Source organism: Canis aureus, chromosome 5 (assembly GCF_053574225.1).
Source record: "Canis aureus isolate CA01 chromosome 5, VMU_Caureus_v.1.0, whole genome shotgun sequence".
Taxonomy (NCBI): Eukaryota; Metazoa; Chordata; class Mammalia; order Carnivora; family Canidae; genus Canis; species Canis aureus.
Genome location: NC_135615.1, coordinates 46,958,635 through 46,975,498, shown reverse-complemented (window position 1 = coordinate 46,975,498; position 16,864 = coordinate 46,958,635). Strand labels below are relative to the sequence as shown.

Genomic DNA, 16,864 nt, shown 5'->3' with positions numbered 1-16,864 from the left:
GCCTCACTTCAATGTAGATCCCATCTAATTCAATGTCTTTGGTAAGGCATCAAGCAGAATGGTTAGGAACCCACTTTTTACAACTACAGAGGAGTACAAGAGTCAAAATTGGGCAGCCACCACAAAAAGAAGGGCCTCTAAACACTAGAAAGACTCAAGTAAAACTAAACTTAGACACTTCACCTACAAGTCTAAAAATTCCTTCCTACAACAGCTGCAAGAGTTTTTGTAGGGGCTTTTTTGTTAATAGGATTTTTGCAGAAAGCATTAGCTGAGATTTTCTAAATTGAAAGAAAGTCATATCTCAGACATTTAAAGGCATCTGTGCAATCAGCAATGCCAACCAGAAATAGAGGTGAAGAGGGGAAATAAAGCTTGTGAGTTCCCTGTATGATCAAGATAGCACATGGAACAACCACAGACAGACAGACATAAAACTGTGTGTGATTATTACAAAAGGACTGATGCTAAGAGGTGGCTGTGGGCTACCAAGAAGTGTGGAACACTGTCAAATGTGGGCTGGCAGGAGAGGCAGAGATCAAGGTGGAAATCAAGAAGAAAAGACACCCACACACACACTACTAAGAACTTATAATTATGCTTGTGAATATTTCTGATGGTCCACATGGGAGCCAGACCATGCTTAAAGCTATACCACTTCTGCATGTGTCACGCATATGAGCGGCCATGTTAATTAGTGTCTAACAAAATTTATATTATTGTCATCATGTTGATTTTATGATTTTCAGCTAGTAGAATTTTGAGTATAAGTCGTGAAACTGAGGAATCCCCAGAACATAAAGTAGCCCAAAGAAGATGCATTTAGTCTGAGCAGAGCAAATAATGAACACTTAATAAGACAGGGAACGTTTATGTCTGTACCCCTTCCTTTGTTGCTTCTCTGTGTGGAGGCCCCAGCCCAGATATGCTTTGCTATAGCCAGATACCCAGCTCCTACCTTAGCTATGCTCCTTCATAAACTTCCATTATGTTTTTCACTTTTGAACCATAATTGGAGAGCTCTTCTAATTTTCTTAACAAGTGGCTGATGAAAGCCTCTGAATTCCTGTAAGGCTGAGTTAGATAAGTATACAGTTACTGTGAGTCAGACAGAGCAAAAGAAAATCCCATTGGCAAGGGAGAGGGCAATATGGAAGTAATAAACCTGTCGAGTTGTATAATTTAATAACTGATGATAATGTGAATTCAGAAGGGAACAACTCAAATGTTAAAAAAGAAAAGGTGCATTTGTGGACAGAGTAGATACATACTACTTGAACGATGTGAAGTCAACCAAATGCAAAAGGTAGACATTCCAAGAGCAGCACGAGTGTATGCCCCACTCTGAAAAGAGAGCCTGAGAGTGAACCTGAAAAAGAGGAGCTTTCTGGTGGGCTATAGGAATAAATTAAGAACTAATGTGACAGTGAACAAATCACTCAAATGTAATCAGAGTTCATATAAAAGATTAATATATTCATGCAGAAACTATTTTTGAATGCCTATGATAAGCCTCTTCATCGGTGGTCTGGTAGATGTTAACAGCCAGCTTTCTGTGAAGACACACACACACAGTCTATTTGTAATATTTGCTGATTTCCATGGGAAAAATCCTCCCCACAACCCATTTCAAGTTGTAGAGGAGACTAAGTGGAGCGTGAGCAACCAATATAGCACATACCAATAGGTGGGTGTAAGTGACCTCAAAAACATACATGATATCACAATATACGGAAATTATTAGGAAGTGAGGAGTTTTGAATATTTATTATGTAATTGTAATTTATTTAATTAATTTATTTATGTTTATACAATTTAACTTTTTATAGTTGCTAGATATAACAACCAATTTATAAATACTCCTAAAAACTGAAGAGCCTGCTTTTGTCAGCTGGTATGCACAGCTCCAGCACACTACTTTGCCTGATGCTTTATTACCTAAGACTATTGACATTCTGGTAGGGATATAATCTTGAGTAAAATGAATGAGGTCTTTGCTGTCATAAAGCTTGTAGTAGAAGGAGGCAGAAAATAAACCAAGTTAATAAAATAACATAGGTACTGAGATCAGAGATTCTGCTCGGAAAAGTCAAAGAAGCCTTCATAAAGAAAACAATATTTTTTTTTTTACATATAAGTTGAAGTAGATCCATTCCATATATCCATAAGTATATTGCAGTCCTAGGCAGACATGTCATAGCTCAGAACTGCATGGAAACATGAATATCGACCTCATTATTGACTGTGTTCTTGGTCAGATCAGAGTCCAGTCTCAGTGAATTTGCCTTTCTTCCCCCTTTATTGTAAACATGTGAGGAGGAGAAGGAAAGGGGAATGGATATTGTACTTTCTATTGCATTATTTCATGTAATCCTCAAAAAATTCCAAACTGAAAAAAAATTAAAAGTTAAAAAAATAAATAAAAACTAAAAACCAATAGCAGTTACATATCCTATAGTAGTAACTTTTTTTTTTTTTTGGCTTGGTTTATCTGTCCATGTCAGCCCCCAAAACATAATAGATATCAGAAACTAAAAGTAATGTTGTGATGGATTTCTTATTTTCAAAAATAGTAATACAAATTTAAAATGTTGGATTAGAAGGAAAGCTAGTCAGACCAACTTTTCTCTAACACATAAATTTTTAGGACGGTGCCTGTAAATATTATGTTTCTAATGCTTGTTCCTTTATCCTTTTTGGCAATTAACTTATCTTTAATTGATTTGTGGATTATCCACTTGAAGTTGCTATGGATAAAGGAATGCAATGGCAGAATTTGTTTATATAGGATAATAAAATGGATTGACTGGGAAGAGAGGTCTAGCTCTGTAAACTACTCTGGGTTTTCAGGGATTTTTCTTTTCACGTAATGGCAATGTTTAAATAGATGGAAAACGAAAAACTAGCTGAATCTGATTAGTGTTCTCATCTAAAGGGAAGGTTTATGTCCTGTTTAAGAATCACATTAATTTGATGATGTAAGTACATTCTCTAGTGAAAGAGTGGTCACCATAGGGGAGAGAAAAACATAACAAAAAAAAAATCCTTTTCCATTTTTGGATCATAGTTGATAAAAACTTCTCATCTGTGGGCTCCACAAAATATCACTCCCTGAACTCAGATGAACAAAAAGACAAAAACATTTTATTGCTCATATAATTGTTTTATTTCTCCAACTTGCCATTGCCTAGATAATGACTAGATACTTTCCCACCATTCCCTTCTTTAGCCATTTGTTCTAAAATTCACAGTGTCTTGAGCAAAGGCACTTGCCTATTGCCCATACTGCTCTTGCTAGCGGTAAGCAGGTTTTTGTTCTGTCTCCCCTTGTAGAAGAAAGAAATACTACAAGTTTGTTGTGGGCGCTGCTCCTCTGCCCCTTGGCCGAGATACTCATGGCCAAAAACACCTCAGGTGTATTTTCCTCAAGAAAATCCACTTGAATGGAGACAACAGAAACATCAGAGGGAGCTGACCTGCAGAAATGCCAAGAAAGGGAAAGAAGACATTATCAGCTAGGGAAACGTTATCTTGCATTTTGAAAGGCTTTGTGTTTCTGTTAGCCCTATATGACTTAAAAAAATAAGTATCTTGCACCAGTATTGGTAAAAAGGGGAAGGACCCTTTTCCCTTGTTAAATTATTTATACATAGCCCTTAGCACTCTATGAGAATCTGATTGGTAGGAGATGATAGGTGCGAATGTGCAACTAGGTGAGGAAAAAACCATGCTTAGCCATATTTGTATAACTAGTGCTCAGATGCAGAAATTACACATGATCAGGAAAAAAAAAAAAAAAAGTGACCAGGATACCTTTCATGCTCCCTTCAGTCACTATGCATCTAAAGATAACCACCACCCTGACTTCTGAGAGCATAGATTTGTTTTGCCTGTTTCTGAACTTTTTTATGAATGAATGATACAATATAAACTTTTCTGTGTTGGGTTCTTCCCATCAACATTGCGATAGTAATATTCATCTATATTGTTTTATGTGGTTGTAGATTGTTCATTCTCCTGATAATATTTCATCAAGTGAATATACTACAAATTACTCAATTTGTTGATGGCTGGTTGGGTATTTTAGTTTGAGGCTATTATGAGTAGAGATGCTACGAACGTTCTAGGATATGTCATGTGATAAACAAATGTGCGTGGAGTATGTATAAGTTTGTGTGCATGCACATACATTTAGTGTATCCTGAAGGGTAGAACTGCTGGGTTGCCATTTATGTGTGTTTTTAGATATCACCCAAATAGGTCCCCAAAGTGATTGTATCATTTATATAATTCCCAAAGCAGTGTTCCAGTTTTCTGCCTCCTTGCCAAAGGGCAGACCATCTAGGTATTCCATTTTCAATGACAGCATCTTAATAAATGATTACATAGGAAACGGATATTCTGCTTTACAGGACCTCTTTTTCCAGGAATAGTGAGGCTTTCATATTCTACTTCTCCTCCTGCCAAATAGTACACAGCTCTGAAATGAATGTCTATAGTGGAAAATTTGCTCACTCTGAAGAAATAGAATTGACCCTGTCTTTGACCCATATTCAGTTTGAATCTGTAATCTTATACTTTATTCAGATTCATTTGTCAACCCAACAATAACCACTGTGAGCAAAACCAATTAATAATTTTTATTCTCTTTTTAAATGTCCATCTCCTACTTTTAGTTCTAGCTCTATATCCTATGCTCACTTTATTTTTTTTAAGATTTATTTATTTATGAGATAGAGAGAGAGAGAGAGAGGCAGAGACACAGGCAGAGGGAGAAGCAGGCTCCATGCCTGATGTGGGACTTGATCCCAGGGCCTCCAGGATCATGCCCTGGGCTGAAGGTGTCGCTAAACCACTAAGCCACCGGGGCCGCCCGCCTATGCTCACTTTAAATAAGATTTTTCCCTCCCATAAATTATTTCTTGGAAAAGTTGTTTGGGCTTTTCTTGAGCTAGCTTAACCTGTGAATACATATGTAATACAAGTCATGATACAGTACATTCCCCTTATTCTTTTTTCTTCTTTCTTTGTCTCTGTGTATTTATTTATTTATTTATTTATTTATTTATTTATGTTTTAATGTCGAGATTCTGGTGACACATCCTCTTTCGTATGTCATCCCCTCTAAAGCTCATCATAAACTGATTTATGATACCAGTCTGACTTCTGGTACATCAAGTAAGTAAGCTGACCCAGGTTCAGTTTGTACCATGTCAAAATGCAATCATTAATTTTAGATGATGACTGGAGAAATCTAGCGTGCGTAATAACTGTGGGTCCTATTTCTTGAAGCTTTCACAATCCAACCCTAAATCTCTCTAATTGGCATATTCAGTAGAACAAAAAGGAAAATTAAGGGCAGTATAAATGTATTCTCGGGGTTTTATGACATGAAACAATGTATGTTTTGTTACTAGACAGGTACTTTAAATCACGAACTTTGAAAATAAGAGTTTCTACATATAGTCACCTGACTTGAAAATTGGGAAAGGAGTTAAGGATTTATAATATTCTCTTTTAAATTCTAATCCCTAACCTTAGTAAGGGCTCCTAGAGTTGTTATATTTGAGCTTCACTTTTCGATTCCTCAGAAATGAGCTCTTAACTAAACATGTAATGCTCAGAACCAACATTTCTCAGTGCCTCAAACTCCCTGGGTCCCGCTAGAACTCATATGCATCCTTCCAGGTCACTACAATGTCATTTGCAGTATGTACCAGAGAGCAGCTTAGCACCACAAAACATTTTGTCAATGATAAATAAAAATTTAACACTGAGCCGTGGTGAATTAAAGTCCAATGAATTCATTGTAACCTAGCAAATATTTCAAAATATCAAATCTTTTAGCAAAACTCCTAAGGAAAAGCAGAATGGCTTATCTTTGTTTTCACCTCACTGTCGTCCAACCTGCTGCCAGGGGTGACCACAAGATAAGAAATATCCAAATCCAAACTGAAAAGGGAGTGCTGGGGATAGGGATCCTCCTTTAAGTAGATCATCAGCCTAATAGTCTCAAATGCAGACGAATCCACCAGGCATCATAGCATTCGACTTCTGCTGGGAAACTTGTTCTGAGACAGTGCTTTATAGAAGAATTTGACAGAAAAATAAAACTTTGTAAAATAAAATAAACAAAGGACATGATATTTTTCAGGCTTTATTTTTAATCTTAGGTTTTTCTTCTTCGTTTTCAATCATTTTACTATATTTAAAGGAATATTTAGCTTAGGCTCAGTATTGGAAACTGAAGGACTGATGCTTTTGCTGAAAAAAATAAGACACTTTGTAATGAAATACTAAATACCATGCCTGAGGCCAGTGCCTCTAAAAACTGGATTCCGGGGGCTCCTGGGTGACTCAGATGGTTAAGCCCCTGTGTTCAGCTTAGGTCATGATCTCAGGGTGCTGGGATTGAGCCCACATCAGGCTCCCTGCTCAGTGGCGAGTCTGCTTCTCCCTCTCCCTCAGCCTCTCCCCCTGTTTGTGTTCTATCTCTCAATGAATAAATAAAATCTTTAAGAAACAAAACAAAAAACTGGATGCACACATATCTCCTGGGGATCTTGTTAAAAGGCAGATTTTGACTGAATAGGTCAGGAGCAATGCCTGAGATTCTGCATTTCTCCTAAGTTACAAGACGGTGCTAATTCTGCTGGTCCTTGAACCCCAGTATGAAAGGGTTCAGGAGATAGGAAGCAAGAAGCAGACATCCCCACTAAGAGACCACCAGTCCTTCCAGCAAGGGTCAATACTGTCACCATTTTGGTGGAAAACAAGAAGACTTAGCTGGTAGTCATTGCCTAAGATGTGGATCCCATCAAGCTGGCAGTCTTCCCACCTGCCCTGTGTCATCAGATGAGGGTTCCCTCTGCATTATCAAGAAAAAGGTCAGGCTGGGGCATCTGGTCCACGGGAAGGTTTGCACCACCACTGCCTTCACACAGGTTAACTCTGGAGAAAAAGGAGCTCTGGCTAAGCTAGCTGAAGCTATCACAACCAATTATAATGACAAATATAAGATCTGCCATCACTGGGGAGGCAAAGTCCTGAGTCCAAAATCAGTGGCTCACAATGCCCAGCTGGAAAAGGCAAAGGCTGAAGAAGTCGCTGCAAAGCTAGTCTAAGTGTATACATTGAGTTTTCTCTACATATAGGTAATAAAGATTCTCTTACAAAAAAAAAAAGCAAAATTTTCAGAATTTTCAGATAGAGTGAATCTTACAAGTAAAATACAAATGTTTGCTTCCATGTGAAATCAGTCATAATTTAATTGTGATCCCCGAGTAGAATCCAAAAGTAATCCTCATTCTTGTTTGTATAGTAGAGACTTCATGACATAGTGCATGGATACACTAACAAAATATGTAGACACTGAAAATTCATCTTGGGAATTTTTGTAAATGCTTAAGATACTTACGTATCTGCAGCTTTTAATGGTGTACTCTAGGTTTAATTGATAGAAACAGTCTTAAGATGACCACTGACAGGAAAGATGAGAAGGAAAGATAGAAAATTTAAGCTGGGTTTTGTTTTTTGGGTTTTGTTTTGTTTTTATTTTTTATTTTGTTTTTGTTTGAGATGTTCAGAATGAGGTTGCCAGAACATTTGCTTTTCCATGAATGATTTAAACCACTGAAAAAGAGCCTTGAGACAAAACTAAAATAAGAATTTAAGAGATGGAGTCTGGAAGCTAGCCCCATCCACCAATATTGTTTCTATCCTCAAAGAAGAATTTGTAATGCTTCTGAGCAAGCTGACTAGTATCCTATACCACCAGAAATATCAGGAAGTTTGTGTTAAAAACTTAGTGATCATTTTTCAAACTCAAGTTTACTCATCTTTTACTCTCAGTGACAGTGAATTGTGGAGAGAGAAGAAGGCATGAGTCAGAACTGTTTTTAATTTTTCTTGGTTTAAAAAGAAATCTAATGGATGAGTAAATAGATAGAAAAGATTTTTATTACAACACCTGCAGGAAAAAATTCCTTTCCATAAATTATTTTGTATATTGTATGAAGACCTAATGTAAATTTTCATATTCAAATCCACTATGAGACTTCATCTATTTACTATTTATTGTATAACTCACCACATAAAATGTTTTATTTTTAACATAAATGTTCTTTATTATCATAATGATGAAGTCCCAGCATGCAAGATTTATTGAGATTATTTTTAGTAATCATGTGAGCTATACCAGTTTTTTCCTGGAAGAGCAGCAGCCAGCACTACTAGATTTCCACTCTCATCTTGGCTCATTATACAATATCAGGCAAGTTACTTAACTTCCATAGACCTCAACCTCCTCATGTGAAACTGAATTTATAAACCATACAACTACTATATCTCTTTAAGTTCATAGAAATAACATTACAGATGTACCAAAAAAAAAGAAAAACTATAAATGACTCAGGGTATTTGCCTAAATATTTCTTTGTAATCAAGCAGGTATCCATGATATTAGCACCAAGCTCGGGAAAGATTAAAGAATGATCAATGAATATAGTTCAGTGTCCCTGTGAACTTACATGCAATTCAATCATTCATCCAACCAATGTATGAGGACCTATAATCTGCTAAACATATGAAGCCCCAAATTTTATGCGTTCGCTTCTGATATATGTTGCTTAAATCAATTCTGATATATGTTGACTTTCAAAAGTGACCCTATTGCTAACATTGCTCTTCTGAACAATGGTAATTATTCTTTTGAATGCTAATAAGTATAAGCAGAAAAATAGATAAGAAAATAAAGATTAGTTTTTTTACCTTATATTGTATATTTTGGTGTTCTGAGAAAGAAACCTCCTTGGATGCCTACTTTCAAAGGGATTCCTGAGAAATCAAAGGCTGTTTACTTGTCCAGTTTATTCATCTGGTTTATGTGCAATTACTCTAAGTTAAACTCTGTCACATTATCAAAACAAAAACTTGGATACTATTAGGATAAACTTGATCATTTTAATGTTTCAATTTAACAAATGAGAGAAACAAAAAGGACTAGTAAAAACTATTTGAAGAAGCAAGTCCAAATATGGTAATTCACAGTTCAAAGGAGAAGGGGAGAAGGTGTCTATCATCTCTCAAGAGCCAGCAGACCACAAAATAATCACATTAAAGATGAATGCAAGCACTGGGAGAAATGATGCCAGTAAAAGGCTCTTTATGTTACAGATTCTGGTATTTGTCAGAGATAAGGAAAGAAGCTGAGCCTTTTCTGGATGAGTCTTGGAATAAAATAAAATGAGAGGTTATGCTAAGTATAAAACTAGGTATTTACAAAGATTTTTCCCCTTTAGATCTTCAGAGATATTTAAGTCTGAAGAAATATCGGCATCGCTTTTAAATACCTAATCCAGGTTAGATAACAAATTGTTATCTAGAGAGCGTTTAGAACACCATGCATTTAAAGTGAGTACTTTAGTTTCATGACTGAGCAGAGATTCCTAGGTTCAAATCATAGCTGTTCCATTTATGGGTTGGATGGCATTTATTAAGCTTCTTAAAGGTACTCTGTTCAATTGCTTCTGCACCTACATCATTAACTGCTGTAAGTATTGAGTGAGATGATATGCTCATAAACCCTTAGACCACTGTGGTATATAGAAACAGTTTATGTTGATTTTCATAACTTGCAAGAAAAAGCTACAGATTTCTTTCTGTTGAAGGCAAATTTAAGTGTGAATAGCAAGCTTGTCTATGGAACAAGAATGATTCTGTTCTATAGTGCCCTTTATTTAAAAAAATAGAAATAACAATCACCAACCACTGACTCTTTAAAAATAAGTGGGATTTATACCGTACATACATGCATATGTGCATATATGTGTATGTTTGGATGTGTGTGTGTGTGTGTGTGTGTGTGTGTGTACATGCTGCCTGGGAAATTGGATTTCTTATATCTATTAACTTTTCCAAAATGTCACAGCCTAGTCAGGTGCTATGCATGCAAATAGCATTCAACATATATTTACAGAATTTATTTATTTTTTTTTACATTTCAAATAACTGTTACTGCTTTTTCTACTTGCAAATAAATTATAATAATCCATTGGCTTTAGTGAATTGAGCTGTTATAAGGGACTCTGGGGCTTCGTGTCAAGTAGCAACATGAACCCATGTATAGCTAAGCTTGTCAATGAATTTAAGGTATTTGACTATTGAATGAGCCTATAGATCACCCATTATCCACATCACAATATGGTTTTCTCTTTCTCCATTCTTCCTTGGAAATGCAGTAACTCTGTGTATCAGTGTATCTTGTATGTGAGTAGAAAAATGGTTCCCAAAGAAAGCTGATTGCTAATCTAGACCTGTGCTGTCCAACAAAATAGCCACTAGCCCCAGAGCACTTGAATTGTGGCTAATCCATGTAAGATGTGCTGTAAGTATAAAATGCATAGATTTCCAATACTTGGTATGAGCAAATGTGAAAAATATCTCATTATTAATTTTTATTAAGATTACATGTATGTGGTAATATTTTGCATATATTGAGTTAAATAAAATATGTTATTAAAATTAATTTCACCTGGGGGCACCTGGCTGACTTAGTCGGTGGAGTGTGCAGCTCTTGATCTTCAGGTTATGGGTTTGAGCCCCACATTGGGTGTAGAGATTACTTAAAAATAAAATCATAAAAAAAAATAATTTTACCTGGTATTTAAAAAACTTTTCATAATGTGGCTTTTAGAAAATGTAAAACTATGCATATGGCTCCCGTTCATGGTTCATATTATATTTCTATAGAAAAGCATTGATCTAGATGAAGTGACAAGAAAGAAAACAGCTAAGAAAATAATTCTTAGAAAAATGATAAATAGTATGACATTTAAAGTGATAAATAATATTAAATTCTATGAATAAGTCCATCATAGTCGACAATATGCTTGTGTTCAGGAAAAAAAAAAGATTTTGGAATATTTCATATAGTGCAAAATTATTCACCAAGTGTGAATTAAAACTTTAGCAAACTGAAGCTGTTAATGGAATTCAGATTCTAGGAAAGGCAAGAAAACTGAAAACATTTCTATAAAGTTATGAGATAAAAGCAGCAATGACAATATTTATATCAGTAAATTTTCTAAGGAAAATGTATCTTGTGGTGATATTAGTGAATTTGGGTATTTGTGGAGATCCTAGATGCATTTGAATGTCAACGATATAATGTGGTTTTCCCCAGTTATTTTTTAAATTCAATAACCTTTTTTTAACCTCAAGACATCAAAGTTTAGAATACAGTAGTCCCCTCTTATCTGTGGGGGATATGTTCCAAAGACTCCCAGTGGATGCCGCAAGCCTTAGATAGTACAATACCCTACATCTGCTGTTTTTCCTATAATACATACCTACAATGAAGTTTAATTCATAAATTGGGAACAGTAAGAGGTGAACAACAATAACTAATAATAAAATAGAGCAATTATGACAACGTACGGTAATAAAAGTTACATGAATGTGGTCTCTCTAAGTATATTATTGTACTCTGCTCCCCCTTCTTCTTGTGATGATGTGAGATGATAAAATGCCTATGTGACGGGGTGAAGTGAGTTGAATCTTGCGAGCATTGTGACGTAGCGTTAGGCTACTACTGACCTTCTGGTGATGTGCCAGAAGAGGAATCCTCTGCTTCCGGACTGTGGTTGGCCGCAGGTAACTGAAACTGCAGAAGGAGAAACCACGAGTAAGGGAGGGGCTACTGGGGGCTGCTGTATTTCATTAACTCTTTCAAGGTTGTGCAGCAACGTTGAGCCATAATAGGAATTCACACCTGTGTGATTCCCAAGCTCATGTGACAAAATGTATCCATGAGACATTGGTCCCTGGAACTACTCTGCAAAATAATGCTTTTATGCTCACATAGTTTTCAGAAAAGTCATGCATATTCTGTTACCCTGTGGAACATTATCCATTCCTTAGCATATTAAAGGCACTGGGAAGTGCTGAAAATCTATCGAACTTTATTACATTTTTTTCTCAAACTTATTTTTTTCTCAAACTTATTTTTTCTCAAACTTACTTACCACAGGACACCTCTTCCCCTTCAGATGCATTTATATGTCACATATATATACCTGTATATACCGGAACTCATCTAGAGACCATGACTTGGAAATGCTGAAATATATTCAGCTGCTTCCTATTATCTGTCATTGTTGATTTTTATTATTTACCACAAGTGAAAATGACTTAGAGAAAATATAAAATATTTAGGAAAATATATCATGTGATATTCAGATGGCTCACTTCTAACTTGATCAGAGAATCAAACCTTGGATTTAAAAATATACGTGGATGCATTTCTTCTTATACCTGGGGTGTGTAATCCAGAGAGATTCAAAGAAAGCTATATTTAGACTCATCACTGTCTAGGAGTCTGTTTACAGTAGATGTAGAGTAAGGTTTGCTTCTAATAAAACTACACTTCTAAGTAAGAACTTGGGATTTGGAGAAGCACTGACAACAACAAATACATCACTGCCAGCAGAAATGTAATGGCCACACACACACAGTTGATACTGGTTACCTAATGGACTAAAGTTTCATAATCTATTCCCTAGTTTACATTATTTTTTTTATTTTATTACTCTTTTCCATTATTGTGCTAAAAATGCCATCAAGGATCATGATAACAGACTGTCGTCAAGAGTTCCTACGGCATTGAGAAATTGAGTTCAAGCGAGAAGCAAAACCTTCTTACTTAGCTATTCTATATTTGGAAATTGAGCATTTCTCAGAGGCATGTCTGCTCTAGGACCTCAGAAGCTGCATACTTACCTTGGAGTTCCTGATTAGTATCCTAATCACACTCCTGTCCTCTCTACCTGATTTGGATTATCTTGGGTTCAAAACCTGCCCCTCCAGCTTCCTCCCAGAAAGAAATAATTTAGGAACATGAACTCAGTGGTAACAGGTTTCAAGAGCTAATGACATGCATTCTTCCAACCTTGCTTCGCCAGGCATTCTCTTGAGATAACCAGCTCCTTTAGATTCGACACTTCAACAAATCCTAAAATACACTAAACAAGGGTATGAGATTATTGAGCCCTTGGTTTTCTTGTGCAAAATGTAGTTCACAGAGAAGACTGTTTTCACCAAGCCATAGGCTATTATGTAACACCTTTGCACTCATGAAAGACTGATTGGGATTGAGAACCTAAATGCTAGCTTTGGGTCCTGTTTGTACTGCACCATAAAGCCTTGAAACCTTATCTTTGAGTGAAGTGAGACTATTTTTCTCTTTCCTCGTCAGCTTGCAGATTTTTTGTGAGAGTCAAATGAGATTTGTTTGTGAAATAACATAGGAGTATAAAGTCTTACCAAGCGATGCAACATTTACTGGTGGGCATCATAGATTATGGAACCTTAAAGAATCCTTGAGAGATTGTCTTAAACATTCACATGAAATTATATATGAAACCAGTGGTTCTCCTGATTTCTAACCTGTGAAATTTCCCACATCTCTTCCTCATAACATCCCTCCCCACTACCAAAGAAAAGTAGTTTACGGTAATGTGTTGTGTTAACATGAATGAGGACGGAAGTGGAGGTGGTAGGTAGTAGAGTCCACAAGATGGAGGATTCTCATGCCATTCCTAGATTTAAGCAAATCATCCTAAGCAAATCTCCATGCCCTCTCAGAATTCCCTAAGAATCACTTTGGAGGCTGGAAAAAAAAATGACTTAATGAAATCATTTTGATTGTTCTAGTAGAATCGTGTGGGTATCCTACTGAGTTCATCCTAGAGAGGCATAGTCCTGGTCTCTGGAGTCAGACCAGGTTGGTTGATTCCTTCACTTAGTAGCTGTGAACCCTCTCTCTGCATTAGTGTCCCCACATGTAAATGGAAATAATAGTAGTACCCAACTTAGAAGGTTTCTGTGGGAATTAGTGAGGTAGTAGTATAAAATGCTTAATATAGTGCCTGTCATATAGTAAGTACCCCATAAACATTAGATGTTTACTACTTCTGCTACTGCTGTTTGCAACCATCACCATTAAAGTGGGGGATTTATGAATGTCCTTCACTTGTACTAATTCCTTTTAAAAGTACTAGTTCCATTAAGAGAATATAAAAGGACTAATAATAATAGCAAACGCCAATAGGCTCCTGGCTACTAAGTTCCACTCTGGCAAAACTGAAACTTGTTTTAAAATGTTCTTTATATTATAAAAATGAATAGAGAATGAATAATGGCTATGACCTCTTTTTTTTTGGCAAACCAACACTTCCGTATTCAGAATTGAGAAAAGTTTATATAGGAGATATGTTTTTTTCAAGATACTGTTTAAGAAACAAAATAATTAACTTTGGCTAATCTCAAGATACTACTCACCAAGTCTATGATTATACTTGAAGAGAGTGACTTCAATTCTAAGGGTCCTAAATCTCTTATATTTCCTTTTTTATTCAAATAATGGTAGTCCACCATAACTTTTGAAGTCATGCTCAGTTCACATCTATGAACAAATGAAATTCGTGCTTTTCTCTTTACTCTTCAGAATATTAAAGTTAATTTTCTTGATGAGTAGAAGTACACTTTTAACACCATTTTAGAATTTAAAAAATTTCCTTAGTAACAGTATTGCTTGAATATGTAAGTTTAACATAATTTCTATGGAATGTATTAAATACAGTCAGCAAACATCAGGAAAATATATAGCATAAGTAGTACAAAACTTAACATAGACTGCATGTCTTCATACTTCAAGGATTCTTCATACTTCATGGATTCTTCATACTTCAAATACGTTATAAAGATTAGCTACACCTTAAGAGAAATGAGGCTCTTAAAACCTGTAAACCTTAATGAATCTAGTCATGGATGTACTTGCCTCAAATAAATGCAACTTAATCTAAAAATAATTGGGAGATAACTGTCAACTAGTACTCTTTTATTTTTACAAAAGGGAAGACATTTCACTTTAATAGTGTCTTTCTGGGTGATATCTCAATGTAGGACATTCTAGAGTCCCACTCCAACTTAGGCTGCTAATCTTTAAAGATAAGATTCCTGTTGTTCTAGATCTATATATTTAAAATATATCCAATTTATTGTCCCCACATTGTTTTTAATTTTTAATAGAGCTACCTGTGGAACTAATACAATGTTAATGTACCAGTCTCTGAAATAAAATTCTAAGGAAGAGCTTTCAGTAATGGACCAGATTACTGGAACAAGCAGGATTGAGGATTAGTTTTTGGTTGACTTTGTAAAACATCCTCTGTGAAAACAAAACACTGCCATTCACAAATATCACACCTTAATATTTTGACCATAAAACATGAAAACTAACAGTAGACAATTTAAAAAGCATGCATGTTTGATTTACCAAGGAATTGGGCCGGGGGTGGGGTGGGGGCAAGTTTAACAGAGAGCCTGATGCAGGCAGCCTGCTCTTGACATCCCTTCTCCCTTAGTCCTTCCCATCTCGTGCCCCCTGCACACACCCCACGTCCTCAAAGCTGGAGCCCTTCTTCTTCCTATATTCCCCTCAGCAGAACCTGCTCACAGTAAATTGTAAAAAATGAAGGAGACTTAAAAGTGTAAATAAGTCATTAGACACAAATTAGTGCTTTTTTTTCCTCTCAGGAGCATTTGCATTCTGACATGTACTGAGCATTGAGTAAACAGACTAAATCCCTAATTGGGCTGCATCCTGTGTCAGGCACACAGAGCTTCTCTGTGGGCAGCAGGCTTGGCGGCCACGCCAGATAATCATCTACTACTAAGGCTGATACGCTGGAGATGGAGAAACACAGGAAGGAGAAAAGGCCAAGAAAATGAACAAAAAGGAACGAGATTTCGATGTATTAAGTCCATTCTATAGGCCTGGCCTTGTGCCGGGTATTTTGAGTGGTAATTTGACAACCTCACAACAGTTCCGAGAGGTGGGCATTATTGTTACACATGTAACTTTTGTTAACAGCTCCGAGAGCAGAAGTCATGTGGGTAGGACGCTTGCTCAAGGTCATGGCTCCTAAGTAGCTAGGTAGCTAAGGTTTGAACCCTAGGGTGCCTCGCTCTGCAATTCAACTCTTATTACCTATACCTGCTTCTAACAACAACCACCAAACACACGCTTCCAAAACTACAATAATAGGGATAAAGAGAAATAATCCAAATATAGTTCCGTTGAGGTTACTGATGGAGAGGCAAAAAGAATTGTAAGGTTTTTTTTTTCTTCCCTCCAAGACTTCCCTCTGAGGATCACTTTCCCCAGCTGTCTGGCTTTGTGAAATTATACCTTCCCTGGTGGCTGGGAGCTGAGCCTGCCCTTCTTTCAAGGGCAGCTTAAAGTTCATGGCATGGTGTATTTGAAGCTTGTGGGTACCAATTCCAGGCAGCAAGACACTACTTTCAGAAACTAAATTAGCTTTCTTCAGAGTCACAGCAAAAAGCGGTACAACAAAATTGATTACCTTAAGATGCCTCCCCAGTTATTTTATTGCTTCTTGAGCCAATTTGTCCTCCCAGTGGTGTCACTGTTACAGAAGCCGGTTTATTCTGCATTCTCATTTTATGAATAGGAATCATCTTAATAGAGTCATACGCATCTAGTCTAGACCAATTTTCTCAGAATTATAGAGGTGGGGAAAATCCCAAACCCTACTTGTTCCAAATGGCAGGGGATGGCTTAGGAATTTATTATTGGAATCTTTTGAACTATTTGTATCATTTATGTGAGTATCGCATTGATTGTAAGGCTGCTTCTATCTGTTCATTAACAAGGGTATGGGAAGCTTATGATAAAACCACGGCAGTCTGCTACTCATCTAACTTTTCCTGTTTCTACCTTCAGGCATTTCCCCGCTCACACAGAAAGGTATATTCTAGACAGCAATTCTTATTTTATCTCTAA

General features: G+C 36.4%; 1 protein-coding gene and 1 long non-coding RNA gene across 24 annotated transcripts in view; one reads left to right on the top strand and one right to left on the bottom strand.

The window, feature by feature from the left end:
* PDE4D (phosphodiesterase 4D) overlaps positions 1-16,864 on the top strand; it is a 1,385,565-nt gene that overhangs the window by 1,043,256 nt on the left and 325,445 nt on the right. The gene's annotated exons all lie outside the window — the stretch shown is intronic.
* LOC144314130 (uncharacterized) overlaps positions 1-16,864 on the bottom strand; it is a 68,742-nt gene that overhangs the window by 8,252 nt on the left and 43,626 nt on the right. The window contains exon 2 of the long non-coding RNA XR_013379820.1: positions 11,596-11,662. This is a non-coding gene — a long non-coding RNA (uncharacterized LOC144314130). The remainder of the gene's footprint in view (positions 1-11,595; positions 11,663-16,864) is intronic.